Here is an 18,579-nt window from a genome sequence, read left to right as displayed (position 1 = left end):
AAGTGAACTTACGAGTCGGAGTTTTACAGTATAGAAAGAGGCCCTTTGGCCCATCATGTCTGCACTACACCAGGCATCAAGCACCTGTCTATTCCAATCCTATTTTCCCACACTTGGTCCATTGGCTTTGTATGTTATGTTTAAATGCTCATCTAAATGCTTAGCTGCTGTGGGGGTTCCCACCTCTACCACCCTCTCAGACCGTGAGTTCCAGATCCCACCACCCTCTATAATCTCCTGCCCTTCACCCTAAATCTATGCCCCCTAGTTATTGACCTCTCTACGAAAGGGAAATGTTTCTTCCTATCTACACTATGTCCCTCATAATTTTGCACACCTCAATCAGGTCCCCCCTCAGCTTCTCTGTTCTAAGGAAAACAATCCCAGCCTAGCCAGCCTCTCTTCATAGCTGAAATGCTCCAGCCCAGGCAACATCCTGGTGAACCTCTTCTGAACCTTCTCTAGTGCAAGCACATCCTTCCTACAGTGTGGTGACCAGAGCTGTAAACAGCACTCTAGCTGTGGCCTAACAAGCGTTTTATATAGCTCCATCGCAACCTCCCTGCTCTTATATTCTATGACTCGGCTAATAAGACAAGTATCCCATATGCCTACTTAACCACCTTAGCTTCTTGTCCTGCTGCCTTCAGGAATCCTTGGAGATGCACCCTAAGGTCCCTCTGGTCCTCTGTACTTATTAGACCTGCTACTAGGTAGATAAGGAATTATTGCCCCATTATATCACACAACTTTAGTTAAGACATAAATTTACCTCAATTCAGTATGGGAGACTGTCCGCCTGCATTATGGTTTCCAGGCCATAGGTGCCCACCTCTTAGATCTGGCTGATTTAAAATTGCAATCAGACCGGAGACATGAGGATCTGTATCGGCATCTGATGGCCTTCTTTGAGGAAAGCCCCATGCAGACAGGTGAGCTCAGTCATCACGGGGTGGTCCTCTTGACAAGGACGAGGAGATGCCACCCTCGCAGAACATAATAGTTCTACATTGGGTTATATATCAATGATATTAATCTATATCAATGATTTGGATGTGGGGGATAAAAGATAATATTTGCCGATGACACAAAACTAAGTGGAAATGTGAATTGTGAGGAGGATGCAAAGATGCTTCAAGGGGATTTGGAGAGGCCAGGTGAGTGGGCAAAAATTTGGCAGATGGAATACAATGTGGAGAAGCTTTTGGAGGAAAAACAGAGTACTTAAATAATGAGGGGCTGGGAAGTGTTCAAAGGAACTTGGGTGTCATGTTCATGAAAGCTAACATGCAGGTACAGCAAGCAATTAAGAAGGCAAATGGTATGTTGGCCTTTATTGCAAGAGGATTTGAGTGTAGAAGTAAAGATGTCTTACTACAATTATATAGAGCTTTGGTGAGACCACCTGGAGTGTTGTGTGCAATATTGGTTTCCTTACCTAAGGAAATAGAATCTTGCCATAGAGGGAGCACAGTGAAGGTTCACTAAATTAATTCTCTGGAGTTTAGAAAAATAAGAGGTCATCTCATTCAAACTACAAAATTCTTTCAGGGCTTGACGTATCCTTTATTCTGAGACATTCTGAGGCAAGTACATCGGGTACTCCCTAAAACATTTACCCCCCTCAAGTTCCCAACACTCATGTGAAAGCTTAGCCTTCAACATCATTATTCCAGAGCCACAGCAATGTGGTTGACTCTCAACTGCCCTTGGACAACTTGGGCTAGGCAATAAATGCTGACCACCCAGCGACACCCATGTCCCATGAATGAATAAAACAAAAAGGAACAGCTCCTTGTTCACAAAAGAACAGCCTGCGCTCAACCCGGGAACACCTAGATAACAAGGACACCTATATCAGACTCCTATTTATTGACTACAGCTCAGCCTTCAACACTGTTATTCCCACGAAACTCATCTCCAAACTCTGTGGCCTGGGCATCGGCACATCCCTCTGCGGCTGGGTCCTGAACTTCCTAACTCACAGACCACAATCAGTAAGGATAGGCAACAACACCTCCTCCACGATCATCCTCAACACTGATGCCTCCCACTATACTCCTTATACACCTATGACTGTGTGCCAAATTCCCCTCCAACTTGATTTGCAAGTTTGCTGACGACACCACTGCAGTGGGTTGGATCCTCAACAACGATGAGACAGAGTACAGGAATGAGATAGAGAATCTGGTGAACTGGTGCGATGACAATAACCTCTTCCTCAGTGTTAACAAAATGAAGGAGATTGTCATCGACTTCAGGAAGCGGAGTGGAGAACATGCCCCTGTCTACATCAACGGGGATGAAGTAGAAATGGTCAAAAGCTTCAAGTTTTTAGGTGTCCAGATCACCAACAACCTGTCCTTGTTCCCACATGCCAACACTATATTAAGAAAGCCCACCAAAGCCTCTACTTTCCATGTCAGCTACGACTCTCACCAAACTTCATAGACACACCATAGAAAGCATTCTTTCTGGTTGTATCACAGCTGGGTATGGCTCCTGCTCCGCCCAGGACCGCAAGGAACTACAAAAGGTCGTGAATGTAGCCCAATCCATCACGTAAACCAGCCTCCCATCCATTAACTCTGTCTACACTTACCACTGCCGCGGCCATGCAGCCAGCATAATGAAGGACTCCACACACACCAGACATTCTCTCTTCCACCTTCCGTCAGAAAAAAGGTACAAAAGTCTGAGGTCAGGTACCAATCGACTCAAGAGCAGCTTCTTCCCTGCTGCTATCAGGCTTATGAATGGACCTACCTTGCATTCAGTTGATCTTTCTCTACATCCTAGCTATGAATGTAACACCACATTCTGCAATTTCTCATTTCCTCCTCTATGAATGGTATGCTTTGTCTGTATAGTGCGCAAGAAACAATATTTTTAACTATACTAATACATGTGACACTAATAAATCAAATCAAAGAAACATATTGTGGCATAGGCAGTGTAATGTGTAATATTCAGGTCAGTTGGCTTGCTAACAAGCTCAATTGCCCACTTGTTTATTAATGGTGGGGTTGTCTGCTGATTTTGATGTCCATCCACCTGCCATTTTGTCGGGATCAGATTGGGGCTGGGTGGGGGGGCTAGCCACCTGTCATATTTTATGATCCCCTGCTGAAAACACACCTGTCAGGGGTCTGTAAAATGCAGCCCATTATTGCAATAAATCTGACCAATATCTTTTACCAGGTTCCATTAGCATGAAGTACCTTGGAGTGGTTACGCCTTACAAAGGTGTTCATGTATACACTCGATCTGCCATGGGCATGCCTGGATCTGAAACTGCCCTTAGGAAATTGACATGTTGGGTGGGATTTTCTGACCGCACTTGCCCCAAGACTGGAAAATCCTGCCCAAGGCCAACATGGCAGGCGGGACGGGAAAATTCCACCTGCTGTGTCCTAGGTCATCCTGTAGAAGAGGACGTAGTTGTCAAGCAGCAGATCATGGAATCATAGAATTCCTACAGTGCAGAAGGAGGCCATTTGACCCATTGAGTCTGCACCGACTCTTGACCTCTAATGTAGTGGTGACAATGCTAACAACTCTCTGAATAAAATAAATCTCATATCCCCTCTGCTAAGTCTTGTTGACAGCTTAAAAAGAATAATCCTTGCCCGTGTCACCCTGAGGAGGTAGCTGTGGCATAGTGGTAATGTCACTGAGCTAGCAATCCAGATGCCCAGGTGAGTGCTCTGGGGACAAGAGTTCAAATCCCTCCTTGGCAGTGGGTGGAATTTAAATTCAGTCAAATAAATCTGAAATGGTGACCATGAAATGATTGTCATAAACATAAATCTGGTGCATTAATGCCCCTTAGAGAAGGAAATGTGCCATACTAACTTGATCTGTGCTCCATTTGGGGTGGCATGGTGGCACAGTGGTTAGCACTGCTGCCTCACAGCACCAGGGACTCAGCCTTGAGTGACTGTCTGTGTGGAATTTGCACATTCTACCCAGTTTTGTGTAGGTTTCCTCCAGGTGCTCCTGGTTCCTCCCAAAGTCCAAAGATGTGCAGTTAGGTGGATTTGCCATGCTATATTGCCCCTTAGTTTCCAAAGATATACAGGTTAGGTGGATTGGACATGATAAATGCATTGGGTTACAAGGATAGGACAGAGGGAAAGGCCTGGGTAAGAACAAAGAACAATACAGCACAGGAACAGGCCCTTCGGCCCTCCAAGCCTGCGCCGCTCATGTGCCGAACTAGACCATTAGTTTGTATCCCTCTATTCCCAGTCTGTTCATGTGGCTATCTAGATAAGTCTTAAACGATCCCAGCGTGTCCGCCTCAATCACCTTGCTTGGGAGTGCATTCCAGGCCCCCACCACCCTCTGTGTAAAATACGTCCCCCTGACATCTGTGTTGAACCTTGCCCCCCTCACCTTGAACCTGTGACCCCTTGTGCTCGTCACCTCCGACCTGGGAAAAAGCTTCCCACTGTTCACCCTATCTATGCCCTTCATAATTTTATACACCTCTATTAGGTCGCCCCTCATCCTCCGTCTTTCCAGGGAGAACATCCCCAGTTTACGCAATCTCTCCTCATAGCAAAGACCCTCCATACTAGGCAACATCCTGGTAAACCTTTTCTGTACTCTCTCCAAAGCCTCCACATCCTTCTGGTAGTGTGGTGACCAGAACTGCATGCAGTATTCCATATGTGGCCTAACCAACATCATATGCCAACTTTTATATTCTATGCCCCGTCCAATAAAGGCAAGCATGCCATATGCCTTCTTCACCACCCTCTCCACCTGTGCTGCCACCTTTAAGGATCTGTGGACTTGTACACCCAGGTCCCTCTGTGTGTCTATACTCCTGATGGTTCTGCCATTTATTGTATAGCTCCCCCTTACATTAGATCTACCGAAATGCATCACTTCGCATTTATCTGGATTAAATTCCATCTGCCATTTCTCCGCCCAATGTTCCAGCCTATCTATATCCTGCTGTATTCTCTGACAATGTTCATCACTATCCGCAATTCTAGCAACCTTCGTGTTGTCCGCAAACTTACTGATCACACCAGCTACATCTTCCTCCAAATCATTTATATATATCACAAACAGCAGAGGTCCCAGGACTAGCGGAACTCCACTAGTCACAGACCTCCAACCGGAAAATGACACCTCCACTGCTACCCGCTGTCTTCTATGGCTAAGCCAGTTCTCCACCCATCGAGCTAGCTCACCTTTTATCCCGTGAGATTTAACCTTTTGCACCAGCCTGCCATGAGGGGACCTTGTCAAACGCTTTACTAAAATCCATATAGACGTTTTTGTCACCTCCTCAAAAAACTCAACCAAATTTGTGAGGCATGACCTCCCTCGTACAAAACCATGCTGTCTATCGCTAATGAGATTATTCAGTTCTAAATGCGCATATATCCTATCTCTAAGAATCTTCTCCAACAATTTCCCTACCACAGACGTCAAGCTCACCGGCCTATAATTACCCGGGTTATCCTTGCTACCCTTCTTAAATAACGGGACCACATTTGCTATCCTCCAATCCTCTGGGACCTCACCTGTGTCCAGTGAAGAGACAAAGATTTCTGTTAGAGGCCCAGCAATTTCATCTCTTGCCTCCCTGAGGAGTCTAGGATAGATGCCATCCGGCCCTGGGGATTTGTCTGTCTTAATGTTTCCTAAAAAACCGAACACTTCCTCCCTTGTAATTGAGATTTTTTCTAACGGGTCAACACATCTCTCTGAGACACTACCAGTCAACATGTCCCTCTCCTTTGTGAATACTGATGCAAAGTATTCGTTTAGGATCTCACCTACTTCCTTTGGTTCTAAGCATAATTCCCCTCCTTTGTCTCTGAGAGGTCCGATTCTTTCCCTAACAACCCTCTTGTTCCTAACATATGTATAAAATGCCTTAGGTTTCTCCTTAATCCTGTCTGCCAAGGACATTTCGTGACCCCTTTTTGCCCTTCTAACTCCCTGTTTGAGTTATTTTCTACTTTCTCTGTATTCCTCCAGTGCTCCATCTGTTTTTAGCTGCCTGGACCTCATGTATGTCTCTTTTTTCTTTTTGATTAGACCCACAATTTCACTGGTTATCCACGGCTCTCGAATCCTACCTTTCCTATCCTTCCTCTTTACAGGCACATGCCTGTCCTGCAGTCCTATCAACTGCTCCTTAAAAGACTCCCACATGCCAGATGTGGATTTACCCTCAAACAGCCTCTCCCAATCAACAGCCACCAAATCCTGCCTAATCTGGGCTGCAGTTAGCCTTCCCCCAATTCAGCACCTTACCCATAGGACAACACTCATCTTTTTCCATTACTATCCTAAAGTTTACAGAATTGTGGTCACTATTTGCCACATGTTCCCCCACTGAAACTTTGATGACCTGACCGAGCTCATTCCCCAGTACTAGGTCCAGTATAGCCCCCTCTCTAGTTAGACTGTCAATATATTGTTCCAAAGAACCTTCCTGTACGCATTTTATAAATTCTTCCCCGTCCAGGCTCCCAGCCGTAAGTGATTTCCAGTCTATGTGAGGGAAATTAAAGTCTCCCACTACAACAACCCTATTTTTTCTGCACCTGTCCAGAATCTCCTTACATATCCGTTCTTCAACTTCCCGTGGGCTGTTGGGGGGCCTGTAGTATACCCCCAGCATAGTGACTGCGCCCTTCCTGTTTCTGAGCTCCACCCACAGTGACTCGTTACCTGACCCTTCCAAATTGTCCACCCTCTGTACCGCTGTAATATGCTCCCTAACCAGCATTGCTACTCCCCCACCTCTCCTAGCCCCTCCTCTGTCTCGCCTAAAACACTTATACCCGGAATATTCAGCTGCCAGTCCTGTCCTTTTAACCAAGTCTCCGTCACTGCAACCACATCCAAGTTCTGCGCAAGCATTAAGGCTCTAAGCTCGTCTGTCTTGCCCGTGACGCTCCTTGCATTGAAGCAGATGCACTCCAGACCTCCAGGCCCACTGAGGTCATCCTCCCCCAGAATGCTCTTCCTCTTAGATAGCCTTGTCTTGGCCCCAACCTCGTCCCCAGCCTCTATGCTTATTGACCTATTGTTCTGATCCCCACCCCCCTGCCACATTAGTTTAAACCTACCTAAACCGCACTAGCAAAACTCCCAGCTGGGATATTCGTGCCCCTCCAATTTAGGTGTAACCCGTCCTTCTTGTACAGGTGCCATCCTCTCTTGAAGACTTCCCAATGATCCACGAATTTGAAACCCTCCTTCCTGCACCAGTCCTTTAGCCACGCGTTCAGCTGTACAATCTCCCTGTTCCTAGCCTCACTAGCTTGTGATTGGGTAAGGTGGGGTGGCACTGTGGTTAGCACTGCTGCCTCACAGCGCCAAGGACCCGGGTTCGATTCTGGCCTTGGTGACTGTGTGGAGTTTGCACGTTCTTCCCGTGTCTGCGAGGGTTTCCTCCGGGTTTGCTCCATAGTCCAAAGATGTGCAGGTTAGGTGGATTGGCCATGGTAAATTGCCCCTTAAAGTCCCAAGATGTATAGGGATTAGTGGGTCAGGGTAAGATGCTCCTTCGGAGAGTCGGTGCAGACTTGATGGGCCAAATGGTCTCCTTCTGCACCACAGCAATTCTATGCTCTTATGGAGAGTGGAACAGATTTGATGGGTTGAATGGCCTCCTTTTGCACTATATGGATTCTATGACCCCTGCCCACAGCAATGCCATTGACTTTGAAATGGCCTTGGAAACCACGCAATTGTATCAAACCACACAGAAAAGCTAAAATGGATTAAAATTGGACAGACCACCTGGCAGGCACTGGAAATGACAATGAGAAGCCTAAACCTGTCCTCCTTGCTAACAACTGAGGGTTTGTGTCAAAATTGAAAGAGATGTCACGCACAAACTAGTCAAGCAACAACCTGACAATCATACTCACTGAATCATACCTTACAGACAATGTCCCAAATGCCATCAAGAAATGTCTGAAGCAACTAGATACTGCAAAGGCCCTGACAACATTTTGACATTAGGACTGAAGACGTTTGCTCCAGAACTAGCTGCACCCCATCTAAGCTGTCACCAACACTGACATCTATTCAGCAATGTGGAAGATTGCTCAGGCATATCTTGTCCCCAAAAAGCAGGACAAATCCAACATGTCCAATTACTTCTCTTTCAGTCTACTCTTCATCATCAGCAAATTGACGGAAGGTGTCATCATGAGTTCTATCAAGCAGCACTCAGTTTGATAACCTGCTCAGTGACCCTCAGTTTGGGTTCTGCCAGGACCTCTTAGCCCTGATGTCACTACAGCCTTGATCCAGACTTGGACAAATATGCTGAACTCCAGAGATGAGGTGAAAGTGACTGGCCTTGACATCAGGGCAACATTTGACTGTTTATGGCTTCAAAGAGTCCCACATAACTGGAGTAAATGGAAATCAGGAAAAACCTTCACTGATTGGGCTCATAACTGACACAAAGGAAGATGGTTGTGGTTGTTGGAGGCCAATCATCTCAGTTCCAGTATATCACTTTAGGAGTTCCTAGGATAGTGTCCTAGCCCCAACCATCTTCAGCTGCTTCATCAATGACCTTGATTCCACCATAAAGTCAGAAGTGGGGATGTTTGCTGATAATTGCTCAATATTCAGCATTTGCGACTCCTCAGAAACTGAAGCAGCCCATATCCATATATGTATATGTAACATACATTTGTGCCCTTATATATTGTCCAGCAAGACCTGAACAATGTTCAAATTTGGTCTGAAGCTGGCAGATTACATTTGACATTCAATTGCACTACCATCACTGAATTCCCTCACTGTCAACATACTTGGGGGAACCACTGACCCAAGAACTCAACTGCACCAGCCATATAAATACTGTGGTTACAAGGGCAGGTCAGAGGCTACATATTCTGTGGTGCGTTATTCACTTCCTAATTCTCCAAAACCTGTCTACCACCTACAAGGCACAAGTCAGGAGTCTGATGGAATACACTCCAGTTGCCTAACCAAGTTCAACTGCAACAACACTGAAGAAGCTCAACAACATCCAGGATAAGCAGCTGGCTTGATTGACATCTCATCCAGCACACCTGATTGGCACCCCATCCAGCATCTTAAATATTCATTCCCTCCACCACCTACGACAGTGGCAGTAATGTGTACCAAGTCATCAGGACTGTTTCGACAGCACCTCCCAAACCTACGACTTCTACCACCAACAAGGACAAGGGCAACAAACACACGGGAACACCACCGCCTGCAAGCTCCCCTCCAAATCCTGACATGGAACTATATAATCGTTCCTTCACTGTCACTGGGTCAAATCCTGGAACTCCCTTCCTAATAGCACTGTGGATGTACCTACATCAGCTAGACTGTGGAAGTACAAGAAGACTCACACCACCACCTTTTCAGGGGCAATTAGGTATGGGCATAAATTCTGGCTTAGGCAGCGATGCCCACATTCTGTGAACAAATAAAAAAAAGTATGACCCTAGTAACCCTATGAAAAGCTTTCAGAAATTTAAAAATCTCTATGAAATTTTCTTTACTGCAGTGTAAATAGTTACACTACATCAAGTATCTTCTCAGAACTATAGCTTCTCATCTTTGCTAATATCCTGGTGAATCTATATGCTGCACATTGTTTATGGCTTTAATGTATTTTCAATAATGGGACACCCTAAAGTGCACACAGTAATCCAACAGTAGTCTAGCTATTTTCCTGTACAATTTTCTTTGTTCTTTTACTCTTAATTTCCAATTTATAAAACCCTTATTGCTAGGTTCCGTTCAATGTGCTTTTTTATGAGAGCCCATTTTAAGGTGTCAGAAGTGAGTTAATGGAGCAACTTGAACACATGCCCTGCTGTTATGACCCTGTGTGTCATAAGCATACAAAGAACTGTAAGATTATCTGTGTACTGTGCATTGGCCAGCAGGAAATATTGTCATAGATTGAGAGGAAGCATTGTCATGCATACTTGGTCCATCAGCTTGTCATGAGGAACGTTGATTTGCTAAATTCTTTCAAGCACCAGTGGGCTGGTTCTGGCTAAGATAAAAATCACCTCACAAAAAAGATGGAGACTGTATAACATTAATCTTTACCCGAGTTTTCTCCTGGACTAGTTGCAATGGCCTACAGAAAGAAACTTTCAAGATTTTTCTACTTGTAATGGGACTGGACGTTTAACTTTTTTTTGAATTTCCCAGGATGTCTTTCAAATGATGTGGAAAGTGTAATGCACAAGACATGGCAACTCTAGCTGAATGGATCACTGGATCTTTTTCTGCCCACTATTGTTTATATGTTTGTACTGTTTGAGTGCTTTATTTTGCAGCTGTTTTCAAGCCTGCCTTCTTTGTGCACAATTGCTTTCAAGTTTTCTGGATATTGTAAATAGTATTCACTCTGGGGACTACATCCTCCCATGTCTCCTGTGCTGCCTTCGAACTCCGAACTATATTTCCTTCCTTAGCAGAAGCAGTTCCACTATTTGAACACTCATTTTATCTCTGCTGCAGTTCTCAGAGGTTACTCAGCCTCATAAAGATCACCATTTGTCCTTCAGCTTCCTCTCAAGATAACCTTACATCCACTCAAAGAATTGTAGAAATGCTGATTAACTAGCAGCACAGACACAACTTTAACTGCCACAGCAACTCCCACTGAGGAACACTGTGATTTAGATGGATTAGAAAGTCAGAGAAGCTTTCCTTATTGGATCACCAAATGTAAGCATAGCAGTAGGCATGAAACAATCTCCAAATTAGAAGTAGATGGAATAAATTTTGAGTACTTTTATGTTTCCTTTTTGATGATACTGTTTGTTGGGTGGGGCCATACGAAGCTCCAGCTGATAGCATGCTGTAGGATAAAGCAATTGGAAATGTACTGCATGGTGATTCCTGGACATTGCGTTATTTGCAATGTTGGGGCTGGAAACAGTTAGCAACCAGTCTTCCTGGCTATGCAGCTATTTTCTCTTTTGTATCATCCTCTGCTAATGAATTTGCTTATTATTTGAAACAATTCTTGAAATACAGGCATTGCTGGACAGGTCAACATTTATTACCCATCCGCAATTGCCCTTGAGAAGGTGGCACTGAGACTCCTTGAACTACAGCAGTCCATCTGGTGCAGGCAGATTCCCAATGCTATCCAAGATTTTGATCCTGCGACAATGGAGGAATTGCGATATATTTCCAAGTCAGGATGGTTTGTGACCTGGAAGGGATCTCGTAGATTGTGGTGTTTGCATATGCTTTCAGCCCATGTATTTCCAGGTGGTAGAAGTTGTGAATTTGTCAGGTATCAAAGAAGCCTTGAAGAACTACTGGTGCATCTTGTAGATGGTATACATTGTTGTCACTGTGCACGGTGGAGTAAATGTTTAATGTAGATGGGGTGCCAATCAAGTAGGCTGTTTTGTCCTCAATTCCGTCAAGTTTCTTGAATATTGTTGATGTTGTACTCATCCAGGCAAGGGGAAAGTATTCCATCATACTGCTGTGATTGTATATTATCGGGAGGCCAATCGGTTTGCCCCACCGGAAGGAAAGTCAAGTGGAAGATAATCCGTTCTGCACCAGACCACCCCACACCATTACACGCTGCAGATGGGTGAACTTGATTGATAGTGGGACATCCGCACCTCACTGGGGAGGAAATTCTGTCCTCGGGAGTCGCCAGCCAATCCAATTGGCTGGAAGCTCCAGTAGTCCTGGCAGCACCAAGATCTCATTAGTGGATACTGCGAGGGTTGTAAGAAGTGCCAAGATTTAGAAGGTCCAATGGATCCCAAAGTAAGGTTTGTCCAGGTATTGGGTGGGAAGAGTTTGTCAGCTTAGGGAGGGGGGCAGAGGTGTGGACATTTTGGAGAAGAGACAAGTAGGAAGAAAGGGGAAGGGTATTTATCTTGGGAAGATACCCCCTTCCCCCCCACCCCACCCCTCCTCCCGCCCCACCCACCCCTCCCACCCCCCTCCCGCCCCCCCACCACCACCCCCCCCTCCCACCCCCCCTCCCACCCCCCCTACCCCCCTCCCACCCCCCCCCCCCACCCCCCACCCCCCCTCCCATCTCCCCCTCCCACCCCCCCTCCCAACCCCCCCCACCCCCCCCACCCCTCCCACCCCCCCCCCCACCCCCCTTCCACCCTGTAGGTCAGTTTGGGTAAGGACAGAAGATTTATTTTCCTAAAGGACATTAGTTAACCAGATGGGTTTTTATGACAATCGTTGATGGTTTCATTACTGAGACTAGCTTTCAATTCCAGATTTATTCATTGTATTTAAACTCCACCAGCTGCCATATTATGATTGGCTGCCTCACAGTGCCTCAGAGTGATGCAATTCCGGCCTCGGGTGACTGTCTGTGTGGAGTTTGATGTTCTCCCTGTGTCAGCGTGGGTTTCTTCCCAAGTCCAAAGATGTGCAGGTTAGGTTGATTGCCTCTTAGTGTCAGGGAGATTAGCAGGGTGAATACGTAGGGTCACGGGGATAGAGCCCGGGTGGGATTGTTGTCAGTGCAAGCTCGATGGGCTGAGTGGCCTCTTTCTGCACCGTAGGGATTTTATAATTTTAACCCATTAGCCTGGGCCTCTAGATTACTAGTCCAGTGATGTTACAGCTATGCCATTATCTAAAACATCCATAAAAGAGATACCAATCTTAGCAAGAATTCAAAAAACGTAATTGGTTGTTTGACGTTGCCCAGTCTTCCTTGAAAAACCTCAGTTTCAGCAACATTTCCTGAAATTACAGAAGATGCCAATATCTTATATCCAGCTAAGTCATTTATGGTATGCCTATTTTGCCTGAAGGCAGGTCTATGTCTCGTCTGCTGCTGCTTCATTTTGATTTGTTTCTCTTGGCATTTTTTGTCAGAGATGGCTTTCCATTACCTTCCAAATTACGGGGCAGGTTGAGGAGACAAGACTTAAGTTTACTTCAACTAGAATGGTAACCAAACCCATGCTGTTACTCTGAACCATACGCTAGCCACCAGAGCTAATTGGCCCACCTAATGTCATTTCCGAACAAAAGATCCATGCTTTCAATAGGGAAATTAGTAATGAAACCAACAGTAACAGGACCAGTGACTAGGTCACATTTTAAATTAACTTTGTATAAGGGAACCGGCAAATGACTTCCATTAATATACTGCACCAGTACCTTTGCATTCAGTGAACTGTCTGGAGAGAAATTCATGTCACTTGTGAATATGAGTGGCCCCAGTATCTCTAAGGATAACAGTTGTCTAGCCTGCTCACCAGACAAAAGTGGGGACTCTTTACCTTCAAACAGAAAACTTCTCGTTTCCTGTGCCTTGATGCACTTTATCAGTCAATGTGGGAGAAACTACCTACTCATTGTGAGCTTTACCCTCTAGAACAGTATTTTTGGAGAGACACAATATGACTGTACAAATACTACAGTCTTGTTTTTCCTCTTCCAAAATTCAGCCTTCACATGTTTCTTTTATGACAAGAATAACATGTCAGTCCCCTCTAACCAAACCTTTCCTCTAAATATTCTCTTTTTAATCTGATGAGTGCTTGTCTCTGCACTCTGGCCATTTTTATCACGAGAACCAGGTCAGACTAGAAAGCAGGGATTTTGAAAATTGAATTGTAAATGAATTGGGAGAGAAATTTTTACATGGATATTCAAAGAATGAGGTCAAGATGGGAAGAAGTGGGGGATCTGGGGTGAGAGTGATACGAGGAAGATGATCAGAGATGGCTTGTAGAAAGGTCATATTCGGGTGGCACAGTATTTGGCACTGCTGCCTCACAGCGCCAAGAACCTTGTTCCAATTTTGTCCTTGGGTGACTGTATGGAGTTTGGGCACGTTCTCCCTGTGTCTGTGTGGGTTTTCTCCAGGTGCTCCGGTTTCCTCCCACAGTACAAAGATGTGCAGGTTAGGTGGATTGGCCATGCTAAATTCTCCCTCAGTAAATATGTTGGATTACGGGGATAGGACCTGAGTGAGAATGTTGACAGTACAAACTTGATGGGCCAAATGGCCGCCTTCTGCACTGGAGGGATTCTATAATTCTATGGACTCAAAGGGAAGAACTTTCCCGTCCCGGCCCTTACGGGAATTGTAGCGGGCAGGATATGGACCATGCAATGGTCTGTTGACCTCGGGTGGGATTTTCCGGCATTGGGGCAAGCGTGGTTGGAAAATCTTGACCAAAATGTTAACTCTGCTTCTCTCCGCAGATGCTGCCAAACCTGCTGAGTTTGTTCAGCATTTTCTGTTTTGTGGCCTTATATGTGATTGATCCTATTGGAATGGTGAGACCTTGCAAGATGGCCAGAACAAGGGAGTGGTTGTTAGTATGGCTTTGAGAGTTTATATGGAGGGCGATATTAGGGGAGGAAGGTGAAAATGATGAATTTAGATGGGGATAGAAATCACTGAGGATGAGAACTTGCTCACTGCAGAGGTTGAGGGAGGAAGGCAGTGAAGATAACTTGCTCAGAAAATTGACATGATGCTTGGGAGCATGACAAAGAACGAGAAATATAAATGAGAGATGAGAGGGATAGGATAAAGTAAGATGCTCAAAAATTAAGATAGTACCAGAGGAGTAAGTAGCCAGGCCAAGGTATGATTTGGTGATAAGAGCCACACTACCATATTTTGTTCCAATATTTTCTTCTGCTGTAGTAGTCATATCTGCTAAAGGTACTTTTACTTCCTTCTGCTTTTATGAAGTCTTTCTAAGAATAAGGATTGAACGGGTTTTCTAAATGCTGGCAGTCACATGTCATTGCTGATTGCATAAATTCTGCTTCATTCAACCTTTGGGAACCTGTTTTAAGATTAGCCTTTTTGCACCTCCATCCACAATTAGCAACCCCTGCCCCACCCTGCCAACTCATTCAACCACTAACAGAAGTCAGTATACAAACTGCACATGAGTAAGAGGGAGGGAATACAATGTTTTGCTTTATATAATACTTTACACTTATATTTTCATTTCTAAAAAGCCTGTCTTACTATCAGTTGATTATGCCAACATAAATGTAGTTATTATGAGCTTACGTTAGGGGTGGTGGGGGGGACGGGTGAGCGTAATTTAAATCACATAATTTAAATTAAATCACGTTCATTATTTGGATATTCTGATACGTTGTGATTTGTAACTATTTTATTCCATCAGAAGAATTTTCCTGCTGTCTTCTGTGCCCTTTGACAGAACCTGGTTTGGTGGATTGCAATGCAAAGAAGTGATAAGGAAAGGTTACTATTCTGAGATTTAATACTCCATCATGACTGCTGTATTTATTTCAAATTAGTTAGTCAGGAATTTCTCTCTACTTTTGGAAAGATGGAACATCAGCAACAACTTCTTGAATTTATAAAGTGCCTTTAATGTGGGAATACATTCCATAGTGTTTTACAGAACCTAATTCAAAAATGTGGGTATTGAGCCAAGGAAGGAGATATTGGGAAGAGTGACCAAAACTCAGATTACAGCCTAGTTTGATTAAGGTTTGTATTTGTCACTGCATTGATAGCTCATAATCATATTTCCATATATGTGCAGGTGGCTGTAGTCAATACTCTAGAGCAGTGATTCCCAAACTTCAGGCGTTCTGCAGCAGGCCAGACTTGTCTCTAAAATTTGAAAACATTACAACGCTGCTCGTCCAATCAGAGGTTGGTTTCTCCAGAATCCAACCCCTGATTGGACAAGCTCAAAATAAAACCAAAATGTGGTCGACACAGTGCACAGTAGTTAGCACTGCTGTCACACAGCGCCAGGGACCCGGGTTCGATTCCCGGCTTGGATCATGGTTTGTGTAGATTCTGCACATTCTCCCTATTTGCGTGGGTTTCTTCCGAGCGCTCCCCCACAGTCCAGAAGACATGCTGGTTAAGTGCATTGGCCGTACTAAACTCTCCCTCAGTGTACTCAAACAGGTGCTGGAGTGTGGCGATGAGGTGATTTTCACAGTGATTTAATTGTAGTGTTAATGTAAGCCTACTTGTGACACTAATAAATAAACTTTAAAATCTTTAAAAACTAAAATTTCAAGATCAGGGTGAGCATGGACAGCAGAGTGAGACGGGGAGAGCGGGGTCACGAAGAGACGGGGAGAGCGGGGTGACAAAGAGATGGGGAGCGCGGGGGACTCAGAGCGGGAGCAAGGGAAGTGGGCCTCGGAGAGGGTGATTGGGCCAGAGTGAATGGGGGAGTGTGTGTGCATGTGTGTGTGTGAGTTTGTGGTATACATACAAAAAATAGAAAAGGCTTCTATAAATTAGGTTTTTGTATGTTTGTACCTATTGGGCAAAACAATTTTTTTTTGTGGTTTGACTCTTCAGCACAATAAGAGGGGCTCTCAGGATATGGCGTAGAGACCATTTAGAACTGAGGTGAGGAAAAATTTATTCACTCAAATGATAGTAAACTTGTGGAATTCTCTACCACAGAAAGCTGTGGAGGCCAAGTCACTGAATGTATTCAAGAAAAAGATAGATATTCTTTTAGATTAAAATGGCGTCAAGGAGTATGGAGAGAAAGCAGCAATGTGGCACTGAGATAGAGGATCAGATATGATCATATTGAATGGCGGAGCAGGCTTAAAGGTCATAATGGCCTGATCCTGTTCCTAGTTTCTATGTTACTGTCAGTACTCTTGGGAGGTCAGAAGGGTTCTGTGGCTGGAAAGTTTGGGAAACCTTGCTCTAGAGCAATCAGATCAAATCATTCCTAATGATTTGCACTCCTATAAAAATGGATCAAACTTTCCAAAACAATGTATCACTCACCTCTGGAATACGGATACATATGATCCCTTACTCCCTGCCTGAAACACCCATGGGGAAATTTCTTCGGTATGTTATTTATAGAAAAATCATAAACATTCTTTGTTCTAACAGGGTAAATCTTCCAATAGCCAACATAAATGAATTATTCTTTACGTATTTGCAGTAAAGTGTACAGCAATTATAATCCACAATTGTTTGAAAAACTATTTGCATTTATGCAGTGCCTTAAACACAGTAAAACATAATAAAACATTCAAAGACACTTTACAGAAGCACTACGGAACAAAATTTGACACCAAGCCACAGGAGATATTAGGCTGGATGACCAAAAGCTTGATCAGTGAGATAGATTTTAAGCAGTGTCTTAAAGACTTTGGTGAGGAAAGAGTGGTTGGAAATGGAACGGTATTAGTGGACCAACACTGAACATATTTGTATGATATTATTTGACTGTTTTGGTAGCGGTATTACTAATTTAAAATGGATGAGTTAATGTTTGCATTCACTTAAAAGGCAAAGAAAATTCATACATATATATTAAATGATGATCTACTAATATAATTTGTAGGTTAGGTGGATTAGTGAGGTAAATGCGTGGGGTTATGGGGATAGGGCGGGAGTGGGGCTGGAGTGGGGCTGGGTAAGGTGCTCTGTCAGAGAGTTGATGCAGACTCGATGGGCTGAATGGCCTCCTTCTGCACTGTGGAGATTCTATGATTTTTAGCTTTATATACTATTTGCAGCCTTCCATCCTATAGGACAATGGCCTTATACTATGTATATAAATTATATAGATATATAAAATACATTGAGTTTTTTTTCAATGACTGTAAGAATTTTGTGCTTTGTGTTGCAAGGGTGATGAGAACAAAATTCATACCTTTATCTCAAACCTTGTACATATTTATAATCTTCATTCCGTGGACTCTTCAAAGCTTAATTATAACAGCAGGTGGAGCCCTGAGCACATATAAAACTCCTTATGCTGCAGGGAACCAATAGGAAATACAACAGAGCATTTCCCGAGACAAAAAAAAGGAGAAAGGGTGTTATATCGAATCCTCACCGTACTGAGCATTTTCTTGTGCTTCCTTATAAAGAGATACTGGCCCAGCCTCATTATTTCAATGGGATAGGAAAGGACATTCTCTGGAATTTTTCATATTTAATGACATAGGAACTTAAGAAATAGGAGCAGGAGTAGACCCGTCAAGCCTGTTCTGCCATTCAACATGATCGTGGCTGATCTTGGGCTTCAACTCCCATTTTCCCCAGCCACTCCTCATATCCCTTGATTCCCTGAGAAATGAAAAATCTTAAATGTATTCAATGATACACAGTAGCATAGTGGTTAGCACTGCTGCTTCACAGCTCCAGGGACCTGGGTTCGATTCCCGGCTCAGGTCATTGTCTATGTGGAGTTCGTACATTCTCCTCTGGGATTCCTCCGGGTGCTCGGGTTTCCTCCCAAAGTCCAAAGATGTGCAGGTTAGGTTGATTGGCCATGCTAAAAATTGCCCTGAGTGTCCTGAGGTGCGTAGGTTAGAGGGATTAGTGGGTAAATGTGTGGGGATATGGGGGTAGGGCTTGGGCGGGATTGTGGTCGGTGCAGACTCGGTGGGCCGAGTGGCCTCTTTCTGTACTGTAGGGTTTCTATGATTCTATGATGGAGTACCCACAACCCTCTGGGGTAGAGAATTCCAAAGATTCGCAACATATTTCTCCTCACATCAACCCTAAATGATCCTTATCCTGAGAATTTGCCCCTATACTCCAGACTCCCTAACCAGACGAAACAA

This window comes from Mustelus asterias, chromosome 2 (genome assembly GCF_964213995.1).
Source record: "Mustelus asterias chromosome 2, sMusAst1.hap1.1, whole genome shotgun sequence".
NCBI classification, from domain to species: domain Eukaryota; kingdom Metazoa; phylum Chordata; class Chondrichthyes; order Carcharhiniformes; family Triakidae; genus Mustelus; species Mustelus asterias.
Note: the sequence above shows the minus strand (reverse complement) of the source record.